This window comes from Triticum dicoccoides, chromosome 4A, assembly GCF_002162155.2.
Source record: "Triticum dicoccoides isolate Atlit2015 ecotype Zavitan chromosome 4A, WEW_v2.0, whole genome shotgun sequence".
Classification (NCBI taxonomy): Eukaryota; Viridiplantae; Streptophyta; class Magnoliopsida; order Poales; family Poaceae; genus Triticum; species Triticum dicoccoides.
Genome location: NC_041386.1, coordinates 575,686,728 through 575,696,846, shown reverse-complemented (window position 1 = coordinate 575,696,846; position 10,119 = coordinate 575,686,728).

Here is a 10,119-nt window from a genome sequence, read left to right as displayed (position 1 = left end):
ACCACAAAAGAAAAAAAAACATTTAAACCCATTTCAAGTCGCTTGAATTTACGTACATGGACGCGCATCTCAAAGGTTGCGAACCAACCTGTGGTTGAGATGGTTAGGTGGACAGCGGTATCCCCAACCCACCAGGGTTCAAATCCTGGTGCTTGCATTATTCCTGGATTTATTTCAGTATTCCCGGCGATGCGCTTTCAGTGGGAGGAGACGTTCCCGTCAACGACGAGGCGCCTACGGTGACTTCGTAAATCTCAAGATGATATGCCGGCTCAGTCTTTCGGAGGTGCTCATAGGGGTAGGGTGTGCATGTGTGCGTTCGTAGGGGTGAGTGTATGCGCGTGTATATGAGCGCTTATGTTTATACTGATGCTAAAAAAAAGGTTGAAGTCCTAATTCCAAACACCAAAAAAAATGCTCATCTATTTTATCGGGTCGCTGTCCACACCACCTTGCGATTCCAAGCTCATGTCCACCTCAGTGTCTCGCAGTCTCCGGTCGCCGGGCGCGTAGTTTTGGAGACATCTTCACACCGGCTCCGTCAATCGGTTCGAGACGAAAACAGAGGTGAAAACGCGCGGCCGGGCTTGCTGCTCCACGTACGTACGTGCCCCACCTGGCACGCCTGTGACTGACCGACCGCGACCGGTGGCCGGGTCGCTGGCTGGACAGCATGTCGTGAAAAGCGAGCAGGCCTCCCGCCCGGGACCGCGCGCCATGTCTTTTTGCTGCCATGCCCATGGTTGTTATTGTTAACCTTGGGTTTCTCGGGCTCGTTGGTTGTTCGTGTGATGTTTACATGTACTACTACTCTGTTTTCACCCGTTTTTTTGTTAATTAACCGAGCATTCCTCTTCTGTTCAAATAATATACTTCCTCTGTCCCATAATGTAAGACGTTTTTTCACACTAGTGTAGTGTCAAAAAACGTCTTACATTATGGGACGGAGGGAGTAATTGATGAGGCATGCGAATATTTTAAATTCATTCAAGAAAAAACTATGCAGCCACGGCTACGGTGCACCCCCCTCTAGAAGATCATGCGCTCTTGAGCAGTTCCATAATCAAAAGCACACAAGGACAAACAAGGTCTTGGTTGGCATGTGACTGATGCTGGGGCAGTTGAGAGCCAATCAGCTGGGGCTCTGCACATAGAATTGAGTATCTCACACGTCGTCCGGAAGGAGAAAGGCAGGGGCGCCAAGGCACAGCACAAAAGCGGATGGAGGTTGGATGGACGGGCAGGGACAAAGAACAGCTCACTCGCCAATTGTGGCCGTGTGGGGCAGGCGGGCGAGTGAAGCAAGCCACCTGTGTTGCTCTTGCTTGTGGTGCCAATTTCGTGCTGTCGGGCCTGCTGCTGCCTCTGCGCGTCTCGTTGCGGCGTCGGGGAAAGGGGAAGAGCCCGCAAAAGTGCCCAACTATTTTGCTCCACTGGCCTCGTACATTATGTACACTACTACCGTATTTGCTGCCCTAGAGGATGTTATATGTACTACTGGCACGACTTGTGAACGTTGAGCATATATCACTTTGTCGTGCTGAGAGCCTTGCATTTGCCATCATAGCAAAAGGCTGAATTTGTGAGTGCCAAGTTTTGGTGGACGGCTACATTGCTGGATTTTATTTCAAATGATTCAAAAATGATATTTTCACGTTTTAAAAAAAGTCGAAAAATAGGTGTAAACTTATACATATTCGCGTCGGACATGTAATGTCTTGTTTAAAAATATTATTGTTTGCAAGCTCTCCAACAAAAAAAAAATGTTTGCAAGCTGCACACAAAAAAATCCTGGCCCAACAACAACAACAAAAAAGGGCCCATTTTTCCTTTATGTATTTGTTTCTTTTGTATACGATATGTATGAAAGTATATTGTTATGCTGGTCACACACTTGTCTGCTCATATACCAACTTTCCCCTCCCCTCCAGGGTCGCACGTGCTAGCGACCCCGAGGGGACGAAACCCTAGCTAGCGAACCCTACCCCAGATCCACTCGACCGCAGCCGCCGGCCCTGGCGATGGTGGCGGCCCCCTAGCCGCCAAAGGCAACGGGGAGGAGAGCACGCCTTGTGGCACTGACTTCGCGCGGAGGAGGCTTCATCGGGCATCGCACGTCGGCGATGCTGAGAGGCGGTGGGCGGCGATAGGAGGGTCATGGCGGAGCAGCGTGCTGGCTGGCGAAGGATCCATAGCTCAGAGGGGTGAGCGACCATGGAAGCAGCGGCGCTAGCCTGGAGGCGACGATGGGCTGCGGCGCGAGGGCTGCGTCCGTGCGGCTTCCTGGGGCCATGAACGCGAAGCTGGCAGTGCCACAGCCGTCGGTGGTGCTTCCTGGAGGTGGCGAAAACCGCGTGGAGCTACCGCCAGCGGCCATGGTGAGGGTGATGCGGGCTAGATCTGGGCCCAGCCAGGGCCCGATCTGGGCTGGGGGGACGGCCTGTACTGTAGCTGTCAGGAGCGTGACAACAACGGTTCCTCAACCACGCAGGAGGTGCTCGAAGGTGGGGGTTGCGGGTGCTCGGCCAGATCAGAGTTGGAAGAGAGGTGGGATCTTGTGGTGCAGGTCGTCGTTGTTCCATGACGCATCGGCCACGGCATTGAATTGCTGCAGCGCCGGCGGTGTGAACAACGTGGACAGTGGTTCCATTCCGATGGGCGAGGAGGATGGTGTGCGACGTTACAAACAAAAGTCTGTATCCGTCTTCAGTCGGGGCCGGCGACGACGATGCCCGTGGGTGTCGTTTCCCTCCTTGGAGGCATTGCCGAGGTGTGTCGACACCGTACTCGCTTCATTCCGGTTTGGTTGATGTCTCGGGGTGAAAGCCTAGGTTTGGAGTTGGACCGACGCGATAGCGGCATCCTCGATGCCGTCCCTCTGTTGAGAGTATTGTGTTTGGAGACACGACATGGAGGTTGTAAGTGCATGTAGTGCCACCCCTAGTTGGCTTTGGAGTATTGATGACAAACGTGGTTGAGGGACTAATGTGTTTGTGAGAATTGCAGGATAACACAGGTAGTAGTCCCTCATTGATTCGGTTTACCCACCAAAGATGATCCCTAAAAATGTATGAAGACATTGAAGACAATGGTGGTTCCTGAAGACATTCACGTTGAAGATAATGACGATGAAGACATTCACTTGAAGACTATGGAGTGCGAAGACATAGTTTCTTTCGTACTTTCCTTTTCTTCTTTCTTGAGTCATAGGAACCACCGTACTGTTAAGTGGGGTCCAAGAGAACAAAGTCAGATGACTGAAGTGATGCTCAACCAAAATCCTATGTCTTCGAGCGAAGATAATGAGAGCAAATCTTATCCAGAGTTGGATGAGTCAGCTTTGCTTGTAGCCCAAGCCAAGCTGCCGCGTGTGTTTGAAATCCGATCGTTGGACACATGTCGGTTCCTTAGTGACTCAGGGTCATTTCGGACATATCATGTCGGGTTGCCTCCAGGCTATAAATAGCCCACCCCCTACACCATAAATTGGTGGCTGATCAGAGTTAGTGCACAGCTTTTGTCGTCTGAGAGCAACCCACCTCCGAAGCCTTTGAGAGAGAGATCCTTGCGAGGATGAGGTCTACTACACAACCTTGTTCTTGTAGACGTTGTTGGGCCTCCAAGTGCAGAGGTTTGTAGGACAGTAGCAAATTTCCCTCAAGTGGATGACCTAAAGTTTATCAATCCGTGGGAGGCGTAGGATGATGATGGTCTCTCTCAAACAACCCTGCAACCAAATAACAAAGAGTCTCTTGTGTCCCCAACACACCCAATACAACGGTAAATTGTATAGGTGCACTAGTTCGGCGAAGAGATGGTGATACAAGTGCAATATGGATAGTAGATATAGGTTTTTGTAATCTGAAATTATAGAAACAGCAAGGTAACTAATGATAAAAGTGAGCGAAAACGGTATTGCAATGCGTTGAAACATGGCCCAGGGTTCATACTTTCACTAGTGCAAGTTCTCTCAACAATAATAACATAATTGGATCATATAACAGTCCCTCAACTTGCAACAATGAGTCACCCCAAAGTCACCAATAGCGGAGAACAAATGAAGAGATTATTGTAGGGTACGAAACCACCTCAAAGTTATTCTTTCTGATCGGTCTATTCAAGAGTCCGTAGTAAAATAACACGAAGCTATTCTTTCCGTTCGATCTATCCTAGAGTTCGTACTAGAATAACACCTTAAGACACAAATCAACCAAAACCTAATGTCACCTAGATACTCCAATGTCACCTCAAGTATCCGTGGGTATGATTATACGATATGCATCACACAATCTCAGATTCATCTATTCAACCAACACAAAGAACTTCAAAGAGTGCCCCAAAGTTTCTACCGGAGAGTCAAGACGAAAACGTGTGCCAACCCCTATGCATAAGTTCACAAGGTCACTGAACCCGCAAGTTGATCACCAAAACATACATCAAATAGATCACGTGAATATCCCATTTGTCACCACAGATAAGCACATGCAAGACATGCATCAAGTGTTCTCAAATCCTTAAAGACTCAATCCGATAAGATAACTTCAAAGGGAAAACTCAATCCGTTACAAGATAGTAGAGGGGGAGAAACATCATAATACCCAACTATAATAGCAAAGCTCACGACACATCAAGATCTTTCCATATCAAGAACATGAGAGAGAGAGAGAGAGAGAGAGAGAGAGAGATCAAACACATAGCTACTGGTACATACCCTCAATCCCGAGGGTGAACTACTCCCTCCTCGTCATGGAGAGCGCCAGGATGATGAAGATGGCCACCGGTGATGGATCCCCCCTCCGGCACGGTGCCGGAACGGGTCTAGATTAGTTTTCAGTGGCTAGAGAGGCTTGCGGCGGCGGAACTCCCGATCTAGGTTTCTTTTTGCGGGTTTCTGTATTTATAGGAATTTTGGCGTCGGTTTCACGTGAGGGGGTCTCCGAGTCATCCACGAGATAGGGGGACGCGCCCAGGGGGTGGGCGCTCCCTCCACCCTCATGGACTGCTCGTGACTCTTCTGGCCCAACTCTTTTACTCCGGGGGCTTCTTTTGGTCCATAAAAAATCATCAAAAATTGACACGTCAATTGGACTCCGTTTGGTATTCCTTTTCTGTAAAACTCAAAAATAAGGAAAAAACAGAAGCTGGCACTGGGCTCTAGGTTAATAGGTTAGTCCCAAAAATCATATAAAATAGTATAAATGCATATAAAACATCCAAGATGGATAGTGTAATAGCATGAAACAATCAAAAATTATAGATACGTTGGAGACGTATCAGAGGACAAAACCCGAAACACCCAGAGCCAAAGAGTGTTAGGCGTCACTGAAGTCTTTCTGTCTGCGTGACCTGAAGACTTGTTACACTTGAGGATTGTGCATCCTCCAGCCGGTTAGGCATCGTGTTCTGAGCATCCAAGAGTCATTGTGGATCGCTAGTGAACGGAGTCTGTGAAGGTTTCAAAGTCTACCTTGAAGACTTACCAGAGTAATTGGGCGAGGACTGGGTGTCCTTAGCTCAAGGGGAATAAGGTGAAGACGCGGTCTTCTAAGATCAATCTCAGCCTCCCTAACCAGACATACAGTTGTCACAGTAACTGGAACTGTTCTACCAAATCCTTGTCTTCATCAAGCTCCTGGTTCTATCTTCCAACTCATTTACATTTCAGTTTGTCTTCGTGAAGTCATTGCCTGCACGCCTGATCTGTTTGACTTCACTGTGTAAAGACTATTATTTGTTTGGCTTCATACTGTCTTCCATTCCGATCCATACTACCTAGCTGCTATTAGTATTCGTGCTTTCACTATATTGCTTACATAACTACGGCTCGTCTAGTGTAGTTCATCTTCCGCTGCATATCATATAGGTTCATTTTGATTGTTTGTCTTCAAAGACTTTGTGTTTTGAAGACTTTCATAAAAATCGCCTATTCACCCCTCTCTAGTCGATAACTAGCCCTTTCAATTGGTATTAGAGCAAGGTGCTCCCTTGTTCTGTGTGATACGGTTTAACCACCTGGAGTTTTAGATATGTCGACTGTAGGGATAATCCAGGTCTCCGATGCGTGCCCAGTCTTCGATGGCACTGATTACCCCTACTGGAAGAATAATATGCGTATGCATCTTGAAGCCATTGACATCGACCTCTGGTATGTCATCAAGATAGACGTTCCCAAGGTCGGTGAAGGTGTCACCGCTGCTGATGTCAAGAGGTTCGCGCAACTGGACTCGACCGCCAAGAACATCATTTGTGGTCATCTGACCAAAGGACAGTATGGCCATGCTAGTGCTCTGAAAACTATGAAACTAGTCTAGGACTGGCTCTCCAAGGTCAACGAAGGCGTTTCAACTTAGAGAGACTCAAGGATTGATGTTCTTCGCAATCTCTTCAACCGCTTCAAGAGAAATGACAATGAGAATGTCCAGCTCACTTTCAATCGCCTCACTAATATCACAAATGAGCTCACCAAGCATGCAATTATGAAGAAGCTACTGAGATCACTTGACAGCTCATTTGACACTTTGCCCTGATGATTCAAGAACACCCTGACTTCAAAGATCTCGATTCGTCTGACATACTTGAGAGGCTCAATACACATGAGTTCTAGCTATCTGAGAAGAGAGATATCTATGGCCCCAACTATGGCCGATCCCGTGCTTTGAAGGCAAAAGTTGTTTCCTCATCTGAAGAAGAGTCTGACTGCAGTTCTGGTGATCCTGAAGACATTAGCAAAGAGCTAGCAATGCTTGTGATAAAGTTCCAAAAGTTCTTCAAGAAGAATCGCTTCGGAAAGTCTTCAAGATCCAGCTTAAGAAATAATGAGGCTTCCTCTTGTGACTACAAGAACGGAACATGCCACAAGTGCAAGAAGCCTGGCCACTACATATCTGAATGTCCTCAATGGGACAAGGAATCCAAGAAAAATAAGAAGAGCAAGGAATATGATTCCGACGATAAGAAGAAGAAGAAATCTTCAAAGTCTTGTTTCAAGTCTTCATCAAAGTCTCTGTATCACATGAAAAGTTCATGTGGCAAGGCTCGTGCGTTCATTGGCAAGGAGATGGATTCAGAGGAGGAGTCTGCTTCTGAGGGTGGAGTCTGAGGAGGAGTCTGATTCAGGCATGGCAAGCCTGGCTCTGGCTTCGGCATTCTTTGCCAAGTCCATCTTCAACATTGAAGACAATGGTCACACCACCGATGATGAAGCCAATGATGAGGACGACTCTGCTCCAACGTACTGCTTCATGGCACGTGGTGCCAAGGTAAACTCACATGATGCTTACTTTAAACCTCCAGTGAAGATGACTGTGAATGTGAATCCAAACCCAGCTATAAGACTCTTGCTAAAATTACAACTGAACAACAAACTGCTATGGAACACATTCAAAAATTGCTAGACAAAAGTGATGACCTGTTGGATGAGGAAATGAACTGAACTCAGTCCTTAATTGAAGACATAAAAAATCTTCACGTTAAGTACACAAAGCTTGAAAGTCCTCATGAAACCCTCTCAGCCACTCATGAGAAGTTTTGCTATGCTTATCTCCAAAGGAAGCAAGATCTAGAGAAACCGAGAGCATCTCATGAAGATCTTGAAAAAGAGAACAATTCACTACTCGCTCAACAGATCAGTTCCGCTCAAGAAGATTTTGTGCCACCTTGTTTAAAATGTCTTGAGTGTGACAATGCTGTCTCTATTGCTGAATGTTCTAGTGCTTCTGAAGTTGCAATATCTTCAACTGTTGATGTGGTAACTAACCCCTCTTCTGAGGAAACCACTGCTATTGCTGATGAGAATGCTAGGTTGAAGACATTGCTAGAGACTGGCCTGTTCAAAAGTCTCAAAGGGCATCAAACACTATGCGATGTCCTCAAGAAACAAATTCTGAACCGAGACCCTAGGAAAGAGGGTGTTGGTTTCGAGAGGAAAATGAATGTTGATGGTTCTTACTGGAAGCCTGAGCAGTACCCCGATACCACATGGGTTGCTGCGAAGGGCCCTTCAGTAGATCCATCCACCTTATCTGGCTTCACTTGTGCTAACCCTATTGTCATTGATGAGTCATTTGACTCAAACTATAAGTTGTTCAAGAATCAGAACGGCGAAGTGTTTGCCAAGTTTATTGGAACTAATTGCAGGAATGGGTCACCAATGAAGAATATCTAGGTTCCGAAAAGTCTTCTTGAAAAGCTTCCTATGAATGTCATCATGACACCACCAGGGAAGAAGGCAAACTCCAGACCAAAGGCTTCATATGGCCCAAAGGCTTCATATAGATAGAGGACCTCACAAGGTCACCCTAACGCCAATGTTTTGCAGGAAAATTATCATCAGATTCATGAATATGAGCATGTTTCATCTAACCGCTATGTTCACAAATCAAAGAACTTTTCTGCATATTCATTTGAGTACTATTCACCTCCTGCAAAACTATTTGCTAGGGCTCCAAAGCCTAAGTTCTCAGATGCTGCACTTAGACTCATTGCTTCTAAGCCACCCCTGAAGATGCGGGTGGTTAAGAAGAACTAACTTCTCTTGCAAGGAAAGGTCTCTAGCCAGAAATCATTGACTTCTGAAGCAAATGCTGGAGACCTAAAACATCTTGTGGGACGCAAGATAAAATGACAAAATGGTCTTACCATTTATTTCGTCCCTTGGTTTCTTGACGTGCATCCTATCTTACCATCCAAGAACCGTAACTTTGATAGTATGCTTGTTCGTTACATGTTTGTGCTTCACAATACTCTTGGTGAAGCCTATCCCGCTAACTATACTGTAGGGTACGACTCCGAAAGCTACTGAGTGGATAATCGATAGTGGATGCACTAACCACATGACTGGTGATGGAAGTCTTCTCATGGATTTAACCCTACGTCCATCTACTAAAAGTCATATCACATTTGCCGTTACTGGTAAAAGCAAGGTATTGGGTCTAGGTAGAGTTGCTATCTCAAAGGATCAACACATGGATAAAGTGATGCTTGTTGAATCCCTTGGATACAACTTAATGTCAGCCTCAATGCTTTGTGATCGAAACATGATTGTGATATTTGGAAAAATTTTGTTATCTTGTGCTTATGGAAACTGGCAAATCTCTAGTCTTGTTATCGAAGAGGTGATATGTATATGGTAGATTTCTCCGCAGAACCACAACTCGCCGTATGTCTTCTAGCAAAAGCTTCAGAGTGTTGGCTTTGGCATCGAAGGCTAGTACATGCGGGCATGAGGAACTTGCACACTCTCGTGAAGAAGAAGCATATCACTGGCATCGAGGGTGTCAAGTTCAAGAAGGATCATTTATGTGGTGCTTGTGAAGCCGGGAAGATGTCTAGGGCCAAGCATCCCTCGAAGATAATCATGACTACATCACGTCCCTTCGAGCTTCTTCACATGGACTTATTTGGCCCAACTCGCTACTCTACTCTTACCACTACTGCTTGCTTATATGGCTTCGTGATCGTTGATGATTATTCTAGATATACCTGGGTGCACATAATTCTCTATTGAAGTGCAGGATGTCTTCAGACGATTTGCCAATTGCACCATGACCAACTATGGCATCAAGATCAAGCACATCAGAAGTGACAATGGAACTGAGTTCAAGAACACATGCCTCGACACTTATCTTGATAGAATGGGCATCACTCATGAGTTCTCTGCCCCATACACACCTCAGCAGAATGGTGTCGTGGAGTGCAAGAACAGGATCCTCATTGAGATCGCTCGTACGATGCTTGATGAGTACAAGACTCCAAGAAAGTTCTGGACTGAAGCCATTAATACTGCATGTCATATCATCAACAGAGTTTATCTTCACAAATTCTTCAAGAAGGCATCCTATGAACTCCTGACTGGTAGAAGCCAAACGTTAGCTATTTCAAAGTCTTCGATGCCAGGTGCTGGATCAAGGATCCACATCACACTTCAAAATTTGCACCGAAAGCACATGAAGGTTTTATGCTTGGTTACAAAAAGGATTCACACACCTACCATGTCTTCAACCTCTTTCACTATAAAGTGGTCAAAACCGTAGATGTGTAGTTCGATGAGACTAACGGCTCACAAAGAGAGTGACTGCCAAATGTGCTAGATGAATCTTCACCTAGTGAAGCTATCAAGCT